Source organism: Melospiza georgiana, chromosome Z (assembly GCF_028018845.1).
Source record: "Melospiza georgiana isolate bMelGeo1 chromosome Z, bMelGeo1.pri, whole genome shotgun sequence".
Classification (NCBI taxonomy): domain Eukaryota; kingdom Metazoa; phylum Chordata; class Aves; order Passeriformes; family Passerellidae; genus Melospiza; species Melospiza georgiana.
The window spans coordinates 81552136-81568724 of record NC_080465.1 but is presented as its reverse complement, the minus strand read 5'-3'; positions in this window follow the sequence as shown (position 1 = coordinate 81568724).

Sequence of the window (16589 nt, the reverse complement as noted above, 5' to 3'; positions counted from 1 at the left end):
ATAATAAAATCATTCACATGCTGGAGGATGCCATAACAAAAAAAATTACTTTATGTGCTGTGCCAGCCAACTTCCCTTAAAACCAAGCCCTGCCATGTGCTTTATTCCCTGGCATTAAATTTATAAAGTGTTTCCCATTTCCTTTTTTGAATCAGGACAGAAAATACTGTCATGCCAGGGACTGTCAGGTGATTTTTCACTGTGCAAAGCAAAAATAATTTCAATTCTCAAGCAGCCATGGGAGGCCCCGCATCAGGCACTGTCCTGGTACCTGAAATCAGCTCAGCAGAGGGACTCCAGTTTCTCAGCAGCCATGGAAAAATGCACTGGGCCCTCCTGTAAGTTTGCTACTGAGATTGGAGGCATTTCACGGGATGGGAGGAGACTTAAGGAAAAAAAAAAGAATTATATATTGATGCTCAGCTGTTTCATATTTATATGCTAATGTATCAAATGCAGAGTAATAGCCAAGAGCTGCAAACCTTGGCCCAAGCCAGGGCGTCCTGAGGCCCACAGAGCAGAGCCACTCACACCAGTGGGGGCTCTGCAGGAGCCAGGGAACAGCTCAGAACACAAACAACTGAGAGAAAAACTTCTCAGAGATCCATTAAAGAAAAGGCTGGTGCCAAATCAATAGAGACAGCGCGATGGATTAGCTGATGCATGAAACAGGAAAGAGTGAATTGTGTGTTCACCTCTCCTGCCCTCGCTTTTGGCACATCCCACCTGCCCCCCATGGCCTGGAAGGAGATCAGGTGGATTTGTGGGCACACAAAAAGTTACCCCAAAGAACTGGACTCAGAACTGTTTTTACCACATTTTTTCCCTTCAATTGCATATAGTCACAAATAGATTCTTTCTGCTTCTTTATACCCTGAGCTGACTCAGAAGCTATTCACAAGGTATTTAGTGCAAATCGCTTCTGACAATAGTCAGAATTCCAATTCCATGGCAATTCTAACCTGTCATACCCAGTATGAACCAAATATCAAGATCCTACTCTCGCTCTTAAATCACAAATTTTACACTTAGAAAAGGCTTTTCAGGTTTTAGGAACTCACAGTGTTTGGCCTGATCTTATTTGCCAGCCATTCTTAGAAAAGAAGAAGCAGTATATAATATTTTGCTGTCTGATTATGAGGCCAAATTCAGTGGTCTGTCTGCTGCTCTCATGCACTGATGTTTGTATTGCAGTAAAAGCTAAAAAATGCCTTTAGAGTAAAGCAGAGATGCACTGGCCAAGCCTCTGTGCACAGCAGAGGTGTCCTCCCCCTCAGGCCCCCAGTTCCCATTTTCTCCTCATCTCTGGTTCACCTGCAGTTCCCTCCCTATTCTGGGCTTCCCTGGGATCCTGAGAATCCCTCCCAGCTTTTGTCTTAGGAATGAGGGTCTAGCCACATGGATATCATGACATATAATCATGACATAGCCATGGGATCATGGAAATATTTGAGTGGAAAAGGACCTTAAAGCTCATCCCATCTCATTCCACCCCCTGCCATGTGCAGGACCCCTTCCACTGTCCCAGGCTGCTCCAAGCCCCATCCAGCCTGGCCTGGGGCACTGCCAGGGATCCAGGGGCAGCCACAGCTGCTCTGGGCACCCTGGGCCAGGGCCTGCCCACCCTCCCAGCCAGCAATTCCTAATTCCCAATGTGCCAGAATCTGTGCCTGCCCTCTGGCAGTGGGAGCCATTGCCTGGGTGCTGTCCCTGCCTGCCTTGTCCCCAGGGGCTGTGCAGCTCTCCTGGAGCCCCTGGAGGCCCTGGCAGGGGCTCTGAGGTGTCCCTGGAGCTTCTCTGGTGCAGCTGAATAGCCCCAGCTGTGCCAGGCTGGCTCCAGAGCAGAGGGGCTCCAGCCCTATTGCAAAGGCCTGGAATTGCTGGGATTTTCTCCCTGGAGTGCACCAGGCCCAGTTCCCAGCTGTGTTTCACAGAGAGCTGCCATGATCCAATGACCCTCAAGAGCCTCACGCATCCAGGACAGGTTTCCAGGGAAAAAAGTGAGCTCCAGAGATGCAACAATGGAAACAATAACCCAGCTCTGTGTTTGGCAGATGAACAAGGGCCTGTGTCCAGAGACAGGGCGGAGGCACGAGGGGCTGATGCCACCCAGCCAGGGCAGCCATGGCTCTGAAACCATGGGGATTGTTTGCTCTCGTTCCTTTCCAGGGCCATCCCGATGATTTGGAAGTGGGGGAATTTCAAGGAAACATTTGAGATGCTCATCCAAGCCTTGTTTTAAAACATGGCTCAGCAAAACGAGTCCCTGTTTCACACAGGAAGGCTGCTCACTGCACAACAGGGCAGTGCTGGAGGCAGAGCAGAGGCCATCAGGCTTCTGGGGCCACCAAAGACCAGCAGGATTCCCCAACACTCTCCACCAGGTGCTGGAAGGAAAAATATGAAAAGTCTTTGGGGTGCAATATGACCCGATTAAAATAAAAAATAAAACAGATCCCTAAGTAACAGTGCTGTTAAAGGTCCATCCCCTTCTCTGGAGACAGGTCCGTCCCCTTCTCTTCTCAGAGGGATGCTTGCTAATAAATCCGGAGGGCTTTGTTCAACTGCCAGCTTCCCCACAGGCTGGCTGGGTGGTCTTCCTGTGAGTTAAATCCCTTTAACCTCAGTATCTCTATCTGCGAGATGGGTAGGAAAAATACATACTTCCTATATATTCCCTTCTCCCCTTTAATGTCAAACTCTGAAAGAAATGCAAAACAATTAAGAAATCTGAGGTGTTGCTGCTATTTTTTTGCTTAGCAAAAGTCAAAACTCCCGGGTGAGAAGTTCTTTTAGCCTTTTTTTAATATAGAGGGGATCCAAGAGGGGAGGTGGGCAAAGACTGCCAGATCCTGAATGGGACCCCTTCTAAGCAGGAGGATTTGGGCAGACTGGTAATGTCCTGCCTAGACAGGATGTCAGGAACTGTCTGGAAACATCTCATCCTGCCTTGGGCACAGCAGGCGCAGGGGCACCATGACCTGCAGTGGACAGCCAGGCTTCAGGGTGCTTACCCAATCCACTCAAGTTTCCCAGTGCTCACTAAGCCCGGGCTCACTCAGCCTCCTTATTATTGTATAGTTTTACCTGACCTTGGGTTTTAGCTAATTGCTTTTTACCTTGGATTACCTGGACAAGGCTTTTATGCAACAGTTCTTGCTGAGATGTAAAACACAAGGGAATGGAACAAGGGCCCTGCAGGTTGGTACTTAGGTGGCTCTGACAAGAGTGTGGTCAAGAGCATGGTACAAAATGGCAAATCTGAGCATCCACAGTGTCCTCTGAGTCAAGGAGCTATGGCTTAAACCACAGAGGAAACCATCCAGAGGAAACTGGATTTGTTTTCCAAAGCAGCCAGTCTAGACATAATTTTGCCACCTTGGACCTTTATATTCTCCTGCTCCCCTCTTACTGAGCTTTAGGGAAAATGTCAGGATTGCATTTTGTTGTGTTCTATCATCAGTCCCACAATTTCCCGATGCAAACTGCAAGGAGTCAGCCAACAGTGGGAACAGAAGAAAACACTTCACTGCTATTGTGAAAGCGTAGGTATAATGTATCTATTTGCTGAATTACAGAAAATTCCTTTCCTCCTGCAGCTGAGTGCTGGCAAAATTGGTCACTTAATTCTGAAAGAATTAATTTCTCTCTCAAAAAAAAAAAAAAAAAAAAAAAGTAACAGCAATTACTTCAATGTCATGGCAACACACACTAGCACTGTGTGAGATGTCTCTCACCATCTCCTCAATGCAGTTCAAACCCAAACCTTGGAAATATAAAGGAAAAAACAAAACAAAAACAAAAACAAAACATCATTTTGGCAGCAGTTTAGCACTGAGGTGTCCTGGGGAAGTGCTACCCATTGTGCCAAGTCTGGATTTGGGGGAGCATCTCCAGTGAGCATCATTTAGAGCATGCTTTGAGCAGCTGCCCCTGCTCTCACAGGAGGCTGACAGCACCTCCCTGCCGGCTGCTAAATCCTCCCCAGAGCATGCACAGAGACCAGCAGCCTCTGAAACAGCACAGACCAGCGTTCTGGGCACCTCTCAGCCATCCCACAGGACCAGGGCTCCGAGGGGCTTTGCTGGTCGGTGCAGGATGAGCAGGGTGGGTGTGGGGGCCCAGGCTTTTGGCTTCACCCTCCGAGAGCAAATGCAAATTATCTTGCTCTCCAAGCTAATGGGAATAAAATCCTTACAGGCCATAAACTACACCGAGCCTCTCCAGGATCCGCAGCTCACTCTCCCAAAAAAAAAATCAGCTCTCTTGCCTTCGGCCAGAGCTCAGTCAAACGTATGGGTGGAGCACGGGCGGATTCCCAATGATATCATGGAAGGATGTGGGTTTGCCTGCAAATTCCTGTGTCTTCTCCTGAGCTAATTTCACTCTTTGTTTACTCTTATCAGGGCTTCTGCAGCCAAGAATTAATTAGCAGCACTGCCTTAGTACATTGGGGTCCTACCAGTTCAAGTCATTGTATGCACACAAAGCCAAGAAGATTTGCGCAGCCTAAAACAATTTTTTAAAAGGAAGTCACTACTAAGCAATATTACTGGTTGAAAAATCAACTAATTATACCAGCAAAAATAAACACTGAAGGAGAGACCAACTCTCCAGTTGCACCATATATAAAGCAAGCAGTGCTCGTGGCTTGGAAGAAGATGCTTTCGTAAGGACTTTGACATTTTGTTTTAGCTGCTGAAGAGCTTTCTGTCTGACTGCCCTCCACCATGCCAGGTACCTGGACAAGTCTGGCCAGAGAGCCTCACTTAATGCACTGCCTGGGGCTGTGCATTTTTGCTTTTGTTCTGGTTTTTGTTGGACATTTTTTTGGGGGGTTGTTTTTTGGGGATTTTGGGGGTTTTTTAAAAAATTATTTGTTTTTTAAGAAGGACAAAAAGAGTCCAAACAGAGTGATACTTTGTCACACAGCACTAATTCAGTTACTTGAAGTGAGACACGCAGAGGCTATTTGCTTCCTGTAGTTACTAAGTAAATAAATCGCGAGTAGATTAAGTGCAGGGTGATGAAGCCAACATTGTACAATATCCCCCGGCCGAGGCTTACATTTCCGAGATAAGATACACGCTGAAAAGGCTGATGAACTACAGGCTTTCCCATGAAACTCCTACAACCACCACTACTTAAAAATCCACCTAGCCATACTTGCTAAAATAAACATTTATATGCACAGATAATCCCCACGCCTCGATGGGTGCTGAGCTGCTGGGAAAAGCTGTGCCAGGGAGTGCTGAACCTGCAGGGCTCTGCCAGGGGCTCCTCTGGCACCTTCCCAAACTATTGACAGCAGCTGGGACACCTCGGGAAGTGGGAGCAAATTCAGGCTGCACATCCCAAAGCAGAACAAGCAGCAAGACCAAGCACGGAAATAAAGGGACGCGGAGCTGCTGCCAGGGCTGGAGCCCCTCTGCTCTGGAGCCAGCCTGGCCCAGCTGGGGCTGTTCAGCTGCACCAGAGAAGCTCCAGGGACACCTCAGAGCCCCTGCCAGGGCCTCCAGGGGCTCCAGGAGAGCTGCACAGCCCCCGGGGACAAGGCAGGCAGGGACAGCACCCAGGCAATGGCTCCCACTGCCAGAGGGCAGGCACAGATTCTGGCACATTGGGAATGAGGAATTGCTGGCTGGGAGGGTGGGCAGGCCCTGGCCCAGGGTGCCCAGAGCAGCTGTGGCTGCCCCTGGATCCCTGGCAGTGCCCCAGGCCAGGCTGGATGGGGCTCAGAGCAGCCTGTGCTAGCAAAAGTTGTTCCTGTCCATGGCCGGGAATGGGACAGGATGAGCTTGAAGTTCCAACCCAAACCACTCTGTGATCCTATGATTTTTTTTTTTCTTATTTCTTTTAGGCAGAAGAAAAGCTTTAGTAAATATTTTCACACCATAATTTTCATGCCGATGAGAGCATCAGACCACGATAATAAGAGTCTCATTTCCTCTTAGGAAACCAAATGAGAAATGAGGCTTGGAAAGAGGCTCCTGGAGTCAGCCACTCTGTCACCCAGCTCCCTGGGGGATTACCCACAGGAAACACAATTTCCCTCTTCTTCAGGGCCATTGTGCTAGGAAATTCTCCTGGAACAAATCCCCCTCCCAGGGAGCTCCCACCTCCATGGATTTCCTCTTGAGACAAAGGCCATGTCCCAGGTATGATAGGTAGACACGTTGAGACATAAAAGTGTTTCTGGCCTACAAGAGCTATTTATTTATTTTCCTGAGGTGTGGGAAATGGGACATTGGGTGGTCCTTTGCCAGACAAAATCAACTCCAGAACCCAAATTATTTTAGCATGGAACACTGAAAGCCAGTCAAGCAACTTATTCAAGTGTTCTATGTGATAATTTGAGCTCCGGAACTGCTTAGGGTGGAAAGACACCTTAATATCATAACTGCCATGGGCCAGGACACTTTCCTCTGGACCAGGTCTCTCAAAGCTACATTTCTACCCAGTCAAGACTAGGGATACTGTTTAATTTGGGTGTTTTATGACATTTTAACTCTGTTTTTCTGCCTACTTTTTGTGCCTGGGATGGGAAGGCTGCAACACAGCCTTGAGACAAAGCAGCACAGCCCCTGGAACCTGAGATGAGCAGCTCTGGTGCTTACACAAGGAGGGCTCATCAGGTAGCCCTGAACGAAAACCATGCCAAAATCATGTACTGGGGCTCATTACACACAAATCTCAGAATAAAGATAAGCCAGCCTAACCATCTGGATACGTATGTCATACAATAGTACACACAATTTGGGTTTTGCTCTTAAATCCTCCTGTCCCCAGAAAAGAAAATGAAGTTAGATCTAAACACGTTTCTTTTTCTACTAAAAACATCTAAATTGGAAAGTCCTTGAGCAAGCTGTTCCTTTTCTATTCCAAATCTTAAAGCAAATAAAACCATCAATGATGTCCCCCAGAAGTTAACAATTGAATTGGAAGAAGGAAATGCAAGGAGGCAGGTCGCCCTTCAATACTAGGTATTTATTTTCTTGTATTAAGTGTTCCTAGTAGACAAGTGAAAGAAAATAGCTCAATTTTTGCCTTCCACAATGTCACTTCTAAGAATCATTTTTGCAGTTCCAGGAAAGATCAATCACATTATTGCTGGCAGTAAGTAGCACTCCCACAATCTGTTAAATTCTTTACCTGCAGACAAGTGGCTCTTGAATAGCTAAAAAACCCTGTTTCCTGCCTTTTGAAGATATGAAAGAGACTCAAAAGGATTATGAAATCACTGTAGCAGATAACCTTCACGCAGCAGCATCATCAAAAGGCAAGGATAAACAACAAAATTCATGCAGCATCCAGCAGTGTAACGTCAATAAGTCCCAAGTGGAGAGAAGCAGCCTTCAGAAAAACCAAGATCTACAAGGAGAGTTCTTGGTGAGTATAAGGAAAGGATGTGTCATGACTGACACCAGTATTATATACATTTATATATATATGTGTGTGTGTTTGTGTGTATGTGTGTGTCTTTATTAGCACATGACACTTCAGATGAAGGAAACCCCAAATCTGGGGTAAAAATTAACAAAAGTGCCAGCATGATACAGAAGTGTATTTCTCAATTTAAAATAAAAATATCCTGCAGTCTAGACTGGGAGTCTGGGGCCAAAAACTCCTGGGGTCACCTTCTCTGGAAGAGACAAGCCCACCCTCAAGGAAATGCAGAAAGGGTCTGTCTGTTGTGCATATCCCACAATCACATGTGGCCACCTGAAATTGTGGGATTTTTGATTGGTTGCTCTTTCCATAAAGCCCTGCAGTCCTATGCACGAGGTATGCACTGGGACTGAAATTGGGCAGCCCCTCTTTCTTCCCTGGCCTTTCTCCCCAGATTTTTCCCTTTGTTGCTTGCTTCCCTCATAGCTGGCCCATGATCAAAGTCACCATGAGGGAAACAGGGAGCTTGTGGTGTTGCACAGGCCAAACACAAATGTCCAGGCAGGAACACCTCTGTCTTTAAAGGTGTTCTAGCACAAAAGTACTTACAACAAAAGCTGTAAGTATTTTCAAGCCCTCCCAATACCAGAAAAAATTGAGGATGCTCTATCTGCCATGACAGCAAGTCTTGTTTTCAGGTTTATTAAAAGTACTTTAGGTTATTTTGACATCTCATTTCAAATAAATTCACTGGACACTTGTTTTGACTGGCCATACTGGGTTTGCACAGCATTCCACAAATCATGGGACTACAGCATGAGCACTAGGAAACTCAGTGCTCTGCATTTTGAAAATTCACAAGAAAATAATAATTGGCGTTATTTATGACCTATCAGTGTTAGCACCCTCACAGTCCTGGGGGATTTCTTCTTCCTCAAGAGGCAGGATTGCTTCATGGATGGCTCAGCATCTGGGTGGGTGAGCCATGGACCACCACCTCAGAAGTGAAAAGGAGATGATCAGCTGGTCACACTTGAGGTTTGGCTGGCAGGGCTAATGAGCTTCAGCAAAAATACCCTCCCAGCAGTGTGAACTTTGATTTCCAGCACAGACAGATCCTCCTGCACTTGTAGCTCATGACACTGGGGAGAGGGGTTTGAACTACACAGGAAGAAGGGTTTAGAAGTCAGCACCAGATGTATTTCCTGAGCAAGGAGTGTCTGGGTGCTGCCATGGTACAGTTCTGCTGCTAACTCCTCTGAGCATAGATAGCACCAATTTCTGCCCTAACCAACCTCACCTGGAAGGCTAAATCAGCTGAAAAGGTATTAATTAAGAACTATTCACCTGGAGCCAGGTTGATAAGTGTTTGCCCCAGTGACCAAAACAAAAAAGGGGCAGATCAGGCACTCTGCAAACTCTCTCTCTACTCGGGGCAGTGAAATACATGATGGCAAACAGTAAATTTTCATCTGTGCTTTGATCCCAGTCCAGATGCTGCCCTGTCTGTGTCATCCCCATCACTCCATGACCCAGCTCTGGATGAGTGAAGCCGAGCAGAGGACAGCCTGTGCTTGAGTTCCCAGAGGATGAACCATGTACCAGCAGGTAACAGCAAGCCAAAAATTTGAGATTAACATTCTGATGGCTCATATTTTGTCCGTCATCACTGACAGAGGACTTGTAGAAAGATGTCTCACCTGCAGTGACAAATGAACTCATGCTTTGAAGCTAACATCTTCCCTTGAATTGCTCCCATTATTCCATGCCTTAGACTGCCAGTACTGTGTGTACATCTTCTTTTGAGCCAAACCCACCAGAATGACTGGATTTTATATTATATCACCAAGTGGCAGGATGAGATAATGACACATGTCCCCTTCACATGCCACTTTTCACAAGGCCTAGAAGGGATCATCATACTTTATTTTATGATCAACGGGTCATTCATCTATATCTGCTTTGAAGCCACAATAGACTTTTTGCCAATCACTAATAGAAACTAAATAAACACAGCCAAACAGTGTCATCTATCTGTGTGGTGAGTAATTGTGAGGGGCTCCTCTTTAAATAGATGCTCAAGTAAATATAGAAATATCATTTTACAAATGCTGGCTCAAGAAGAGTTGTTGGGGAACTACAAAGAAAGGACATCTCACTTAGGTATGTACGCAAAGAAGTGCAAACGTGGGCCTAATACCATTATCAAGCAAATATCAAAATAATTTAATTCAGCTTTTATTGCCCCCTGTGCGTGTTCTTCAGTGCTCACCACACTCATGATGTAAAAGTGCCTTTCTACTTCCAAAGCCTCTCTCACAAAAATGACCTTTTTATTGAATGCTTTCCTTCTAGCAGGCAGCACTTTATTTCCCAGGGAGGCTGTCGAGCGACTATTTCATATATAAAAGTTTGTGTGAGGGTTACAACGCATTTGATGACAGGTTATAATGAAGATGCATGATCTTTCTGGACCCTCTCTGTGTCTCTGTGTTTATTAATGACCCTGCAGCTCCGAGCCCGAAGCACTGGTTGTTCTGGCTGACGCAAGTTATTTTGCTCTCAAGGGCAATCCTCCGTGCCATGTCCTTGGGGCACAGCATTCACCCTCACCTCTCCACCTGCCGTGTCCGGCTGTGCCCTGGCTCCAGAGGTGTAGGTTTCTCAGTGCCATATGGAGCTCCCTGCTACCTGCAGCACAGCAATTTAAATATTAAGGATGCGTTTGTTTGGAAAGTTCAGCTCTCGGTGAGCAGCGCTCAGTTAACTGCAGGAAGAGGGAAGTAGAAATGGGAAGAGGAAGCAATGGAGAATCATAAAGGGTTTCAAAAGCTTTAGCAATCGTCTGCAGATCAGACACGGGGCTGGTGACTCCCAGTGATGCCTGCCAGCACAAAACCACGGTGGCTCACCCAGCCACCTGAGTGGGGCTGAAAGATTTATCTCCTGGCAAATAATGGAGATGGTGGTGGAGAGGGAGCAGGCAGACATGAAAGAGAGTGGGGCACAGGAAATTGCTTCCAGGCAGGAAACTTTGGCTCCCAAATCCGTAGGAAGAAGGAAACAGGTCTCCTAGGGTTTCTGGTGTTTGAGCATTGAATGTCATTGTATTTCTGCTGTTCTTCTTCAATTCCCCTCCACAGCTCAGTCCCTTCTACCTCTACAACTCAGAGCCTCCTCTATTCCTATCACTAAAACTCTTGAATCAGAAAGGAAGAAAAACACAGACCTTTTGCAGTACCACTCCCACTGTAAAAAGAATGAGTTGCCAGGAGAAAAAGGTCAGGATTCCTGGGACTTGGACCCAGAGAGAGGGAGATGGCAATAGGACACAGCTCTTTGCAGGAGGACATCCTGATTTCTTCAGCTGCCAGGGCTCAGAGCTTGGAAGGATTTCATGGTGAAATGGCACATTATTCTTTGTGCTCTATCCAATGGGGTCATGCACTCACTTTTTAGAGAAATGTCTGCTCTGTCACTGCTGCAGACAGTGGGACCTGTGGCCAGAAATATGAGCTGGGCATAGCCTGGACTGTGGGCAGCAGGGCAGGGGGATCCTGCCCCTGTGCCCCTGGGCTCAGGTGAGAGCCCACCTGCAGAGCTGCCCCAGCCCTGGCTCCAGCAGCACAAGGAGCTGGAGCTGCTGCAGCCAGTGCAGAGGAGGCCACGGAGCTGCTGCCAGGGCTGGAGCCCCTCTGCTCTGGAGCCAGCCTGGCCCAGCTGGGGCTGCTCAGCTGCACCAGAGAAGCTCCAGGGACACCTCAGAGCCCCTGCCAGGGCCTCCAGGGGCTCCAGGAGAGCTGCACAGCCCCTGGGGACAAGGCAGGCAGGGACAGCACCCAGGGAATGGCTCCCACTGCCAGAGGGCAGGCACAGATTCTGGCACATTGGGAATGAGGAATTGCTGGCTGGGAGGGTGGGCAGGCCCTGGCCCAGGGTGCCCAGAGCAGCTGTGGCTGCCCCTGGATCCCTGGCAGTGCCCCAGGCCAGGCTGGATGGGGCTTGGAGCAACCTGGTCTAATGGAAGATGTCCCAACCCACAGCAGGGGGTGGAATGTGATAATTTTCAAGGTCCATGGCAGGGGGTGGAATGAGATGCTCTTCAAGGTCCTTTCCAACCAAAACCATTCTGACTCCAAGAAAGCAGCTGCTCCCAGCTGGGCAGTGGCACCGTCTCCCCTGAGCAGCTGCAGACCTCCCAGGATGGACTCGTCTGTTGGGTTCCAAAGCAGAGATCCCCAAAACAAACTTGTCTGAGCTGCAGTTCCCTCACCCATGCCTTACCCCTGTCCCACCTGGACCACCCAGCTCCCTGGGCATCTCCTGGGCTGAGCAGGCTTCCCACGTGGGTGAATCACCCACACTGCAATGGGTGTCCAGGAGAAGGAGTTGTACTCTGAAGGGGTTTGTCTCCTCTCAGGGACTCTCAGGAGATACTAAGAAAATATTAGACCAGAAATCTCACTTTCTTCTATCAAAATATATGTGAAGTGAATGCCTTCTAATGCATGGTCCAGCCAGGCAAGTGCCAATAGTGAAATAAATGCTTTCAATCAGTGTCAGATGGTGTTTGAGGCATTGAGCTTTCCCTACCCAGCCTGGTGAGCAGAGATGAAGTGACTTGGCAGATGCTGGAGCAGAAATCCACACTGCCCTCAGGGGCACGGGTAATGGCATGGGATTTCTGTACATTACAGCATTCCTTTAACACCGTGTCATCTAATGACAGACTTTCTTCTCTTTTTTGGGGGGTAGGGAGATAGAAATTAGGTTTGTTGTATGGTTTCCTCCCTCTTAGCTGTTTCTCAGTTTTCAGATAGACTGTGCATTACACGTTAACCGTGAATAAAAAAAAATTCAGTTCTGCCTGGCAGTGGGTGCCCTTGGAGTCTGGGAGGGGAGAAACTGCTCCTGCTGACTGCCAGGAGCTGACCTGCACTGGGGCAACAACACAGAGAGGTGAAAACCTGTTAGTAGCACAGCCACAGCGGGGTAAACTGAGGAACGGGGTGGCACAGGTGAAAAAGGTGTTGTGGAACAGAGAGGGCACAGGATGGGGCAGCATGGAGGTGCCAAGGGTGAAGGATGGCAGGGAGAGGAGAAAGAGGACAATGACGACCAAGAGGAAGAAGTAGCTGGGAATCCCCAGCCCCAGGAAACCCTCCAGGGCTGAGGCTGGGCAGGGCAGCACCACAGGCTGAGGAGTTCTTGTGTGTTCTGTGATGTCTCCTGTGCTGGCACTGCTGGGACACCTCCAGTGCTGGGGACAGCTCTGGGCCCTCAGCACAAGAGAGACACCGAGGGGCTGGAGCGTGTCCAGGGCAGGGAACGGAGCTGGGAAGGGGCTGGAGCCCCAGGAGAGGCTGAGGGAGCTGGGAAGGGGCTGAGGCTGGAGCAAAGGAGGCTCAGGGGGGCCCTTGTGGCTCTGCACAGCTCCTGACAGGAGGGGACAGCCGGGGGGAACAGGGACAGGAGCAGAGGGAACGGCCTCAGGCTGGGCCAGGGCAGGCTCAGGGTGGATATTGGGGAAAATTCCTCCATGGAAAGGACTGTCCAGCCCTGGCACAGCTGCCCAGGGCAGTGGTGGAGTCCCCATCCTGGAGGGGTTTAAAAGCTGTGTGGAGGTGGCACTTGGGGACAGGGGGTAGCAGTGATCTGGGCAGTGCTGAGGCAATAGTTGGACTCAGTGATCTTGGGCAACCTAAACAATTCTGTGATTTTATGCATATTACCACATATTTCCCATTGTTCAACTGCAAGATGCTCCGGAGCTGCGGCATGGCTCACATCCTTCATCCCAGGGCTGCATCCCAGCCAGTGCTCTGTGAGAGCCCTGATGAGGACAGGAGGTGTGACTTGCAGCAGGACTCTGCAGGCAGGGAGGTAGCACTTAAAATAGTTCAGGTGTACAGAAAATGAATCCTTTCTTCTGAGGCTCTGCCTAGTTTTGTCTTCCCGGTAAGTCAGAGCAATTAAGAGAGCTCTCTGGCTTTGCTCGATCTAATTTACCACATTTTTCCGTAATGAATATGTTGCAGAACGGTTTGACTAGTCTGGACTAAAGGCACTTTGAGAGCAGTACCAATTTTCCTTAGCTGCTGTTGTGCAGAGTGACAGGGAGATGATGCCCTGAGACCCAACCTGGGGCTCGCCACAGGGATGGGGACAATGTGTCACCGTGTTCCAGCCGTGACCCGGCAGGCTGGGACCTCGCTGCCCGTCCTTTTTATCATAGGAAGCGTCCAAGGCCAGGTTGGATGGGGCTTGGAGAAACCTGATCTAGAGGAAGGTGTCCCTGCCCATGGCAGGGGGTGGGACTGGATGGGCTTTAAAATCCCTTCCAGCCTGAACCATCCCAGGATCCTGAGATCTTCCCAAGTGACTGAGTGCTGGTGGAGAAACCCTGAGAGCTCTGAACCCCTCTGACAGGCACCTTTGGAGGTGAGGCTGCTCTTTGTTGGAGTCAGTAAGGTCTTGAGAAAACCGAGTTGCTCACTTCCTAGCACATCACCATAAACAGAGAGAGAGTAATAATAATAATAATAATAATAATAATAATAATAATAATAATAATAATAATAATAATAATAATAATAGTTAGCACTAAGGACAATAGCTGTCAGGGCTGTGAATGGGATGGCTCTTGCAAAGCTCTGTTTATGGTGCCTGTGATATCAGAAAGTCTGGCAGGAGGTCGGCGGCTCGGGTTTCTTGAGGGCTTTAGGAGGTGGTAATTGTCTCACTTTTGCTTTAAAGCCGTGTTAATTATGGTTTTAAACAATGGCTGTAAAGTCATCCTTTAATTCTTTGTGAAGTGCTCTTCCCTGTCTCTGTGATTTGGGAGGCAGGTGAGTGTTGGAAAGCACTGGGACCAGGTCACAATTCAGTACCCTCCCTAGGACCAGCAAACACATAAAAACCTTTTTAATTTTGCTGATGGTAATTGATACACTTTAATATCTAAGGTCTTTCTCTGAACTTGAAGGCACAGTTAGCCTAGGACCTCTTACAGTGAACTTTTCCCCTTTGCTGTAAATCAGTTTTCTTCTCTATTCCATATTTGGTGTTGGGTGGTTTGGCTTTGTGTCATTAAATGATGCCAGCAGACCCCCCAAAAAATCATAAAATTTAGGAAAAAAAGAATGTCTCCAATACACTTTGGATATTTCAGACCTAAAATTACTTTTGTGTCTTTGAAAAAACCCTCAAATATTAACAAAAACGGGAGATGGAGAGCCATGTTCTGCAATCTCTAGAAGAGCCACAGGTATCTCAGTCAGTACAGCTGTTTTTACCTCCTCACAGAATATGTAATTTTTCCTCTTAAATGGAGAGAACAAGTCTGGGCCTCCTTTGGATTAATCATTGCTATCAGATGGCATGCCTTCTTCCCTCCAGATAAAATGAATGTGCAGGTTTGGGTAATGTGCTTTTGAAAATCCAATCTTTAAATTACACTTTACTTCTAATACTTCTTTTTTTTTCTTCGCTTTATGCAATTTGGATTGTGAAATCAGGGAAGTCAGTTCCTGCCCAATCCTATATTTCTTGTTTACCTGAAACTCCCTTACATGAGGTTGAAAGAAATTTTCTCATCCTGAAGGTAGTGACTATCAGACAGAGTGTCAGTTTTATTTTTTTAGCTCTAGCTACTTTCCCATTCTCAAGCAATTTCCATCACTTGGAAATTTCAGAGGAAAAAAAAATCAATTCCCAGCAGGTTTCTTTTCCTGGAACCAAGCCATGTGCAAGACTGTCATGAAAGCATTTCTCTTTGGTTTAATATTTGTAAAAAGTTATTAAAGAATCCCAACCCTACATTTAGACAAATGAGGACTTTTCAATTATCTGTTTTAATACACTGGCCCTACTAATTCATAAATTATTGGGTATGAAGAGCTATTCCTACTGTCTAGACTACCCACCTGAGTAACTCGGGGCAGAAAGATTCTCTGCACTCGTACAGGTTTAAACCAGCTGGAGCTCATCTGCTGAATACCACCAAAACCTCATTTCACAATTATTATTGACAAAACATCCACCACAACCAGCGGTTAATTACTCCACCTGGATCATTACTGCTGAAAAATGATGCTTCACTTCTCAGTTGTGTCCGCCTAGCACAGCATCTACCTTTTCTTTTTTTCAGCCATGCAGGTATTTCGTGGCTAAGTCATTGCAGATAAAAGATGTTGCGTGCCTCAGCTGTCCTGATTTTGGTGAATCTTTTAATTATTTGCATGCAACTTCTCCCTTCTCTCTCAAACATCCCAAAAAGGCATAACACATCTAAGTCCAAAATACTGTAATCTTGACCTATAATGCTCCCAGAGAGCTGCAATATGAAGGAGCATCTAACAATTTTGTTATTTTAAGTGAGTATTTGTGTTGGATTTGAGGACGAGAAATCCAGACTGTGTTGCTTAGAGCAGTGTAACTGTGATGCTCCACATGTAAAAGGTCAGGGCTTCATAAAGTCCTTGATTGCAGATGTCTGATAGTTGGATTATTTTTTTATGTCAAGCTGTAGGTCAGAAAGAGTAACACTGATGCTGATCAACTCACCATAAACATGAAAATTTTCTTTTTACAACAGGCCAGTCCCTGTCTCTGACGGGACAAAATTCCCACTAGTGTCACTGGGAATTTTGCTTGTTAGAGTCTGTGAAAAGCATAGGCTGTTATGTTGCCATCTGTGAGGACATGAGTAATGTTCAAGGGAGAGAAATCAGCTCCACAGTGCATCTGGCCAGGCCACTGCGATAAATACAGAGAGACACATAAATGATGGTAAGGTTACGACCTATCCCATTAAAAAGGAAGGAACTCCAAAATTACACCCCTACCTGCCAGCAATAGGAAATACAGAAGCTGGAGTTTTTCCTCTTGCTTTGCTTGCTACTCTCCCATCCCTTTTATAACTATTTCCTTCTGCCAAATAGGGTTTGGGGTGGTTTTGTTTGATTTTAGTGAAGGTGTTGTGGGCTCCTCCCGCTGCTAAATGGATCTGCAGGGCAGTGACACCTCGCACATCCCTGCCTTGTGGCTGCATCTGAGTAGCCCATCTCTCAGGAGCTGATAAATCCTCCTAAGGCCAGAATTCAGGGATTGGCTTGATATCATTAGGGCTAAAATGCTGCTTTTAAGCGATGGACACCCCACCCTTCCCCAGTGCTCCTGGGCATTGGTGTTGCAATGTT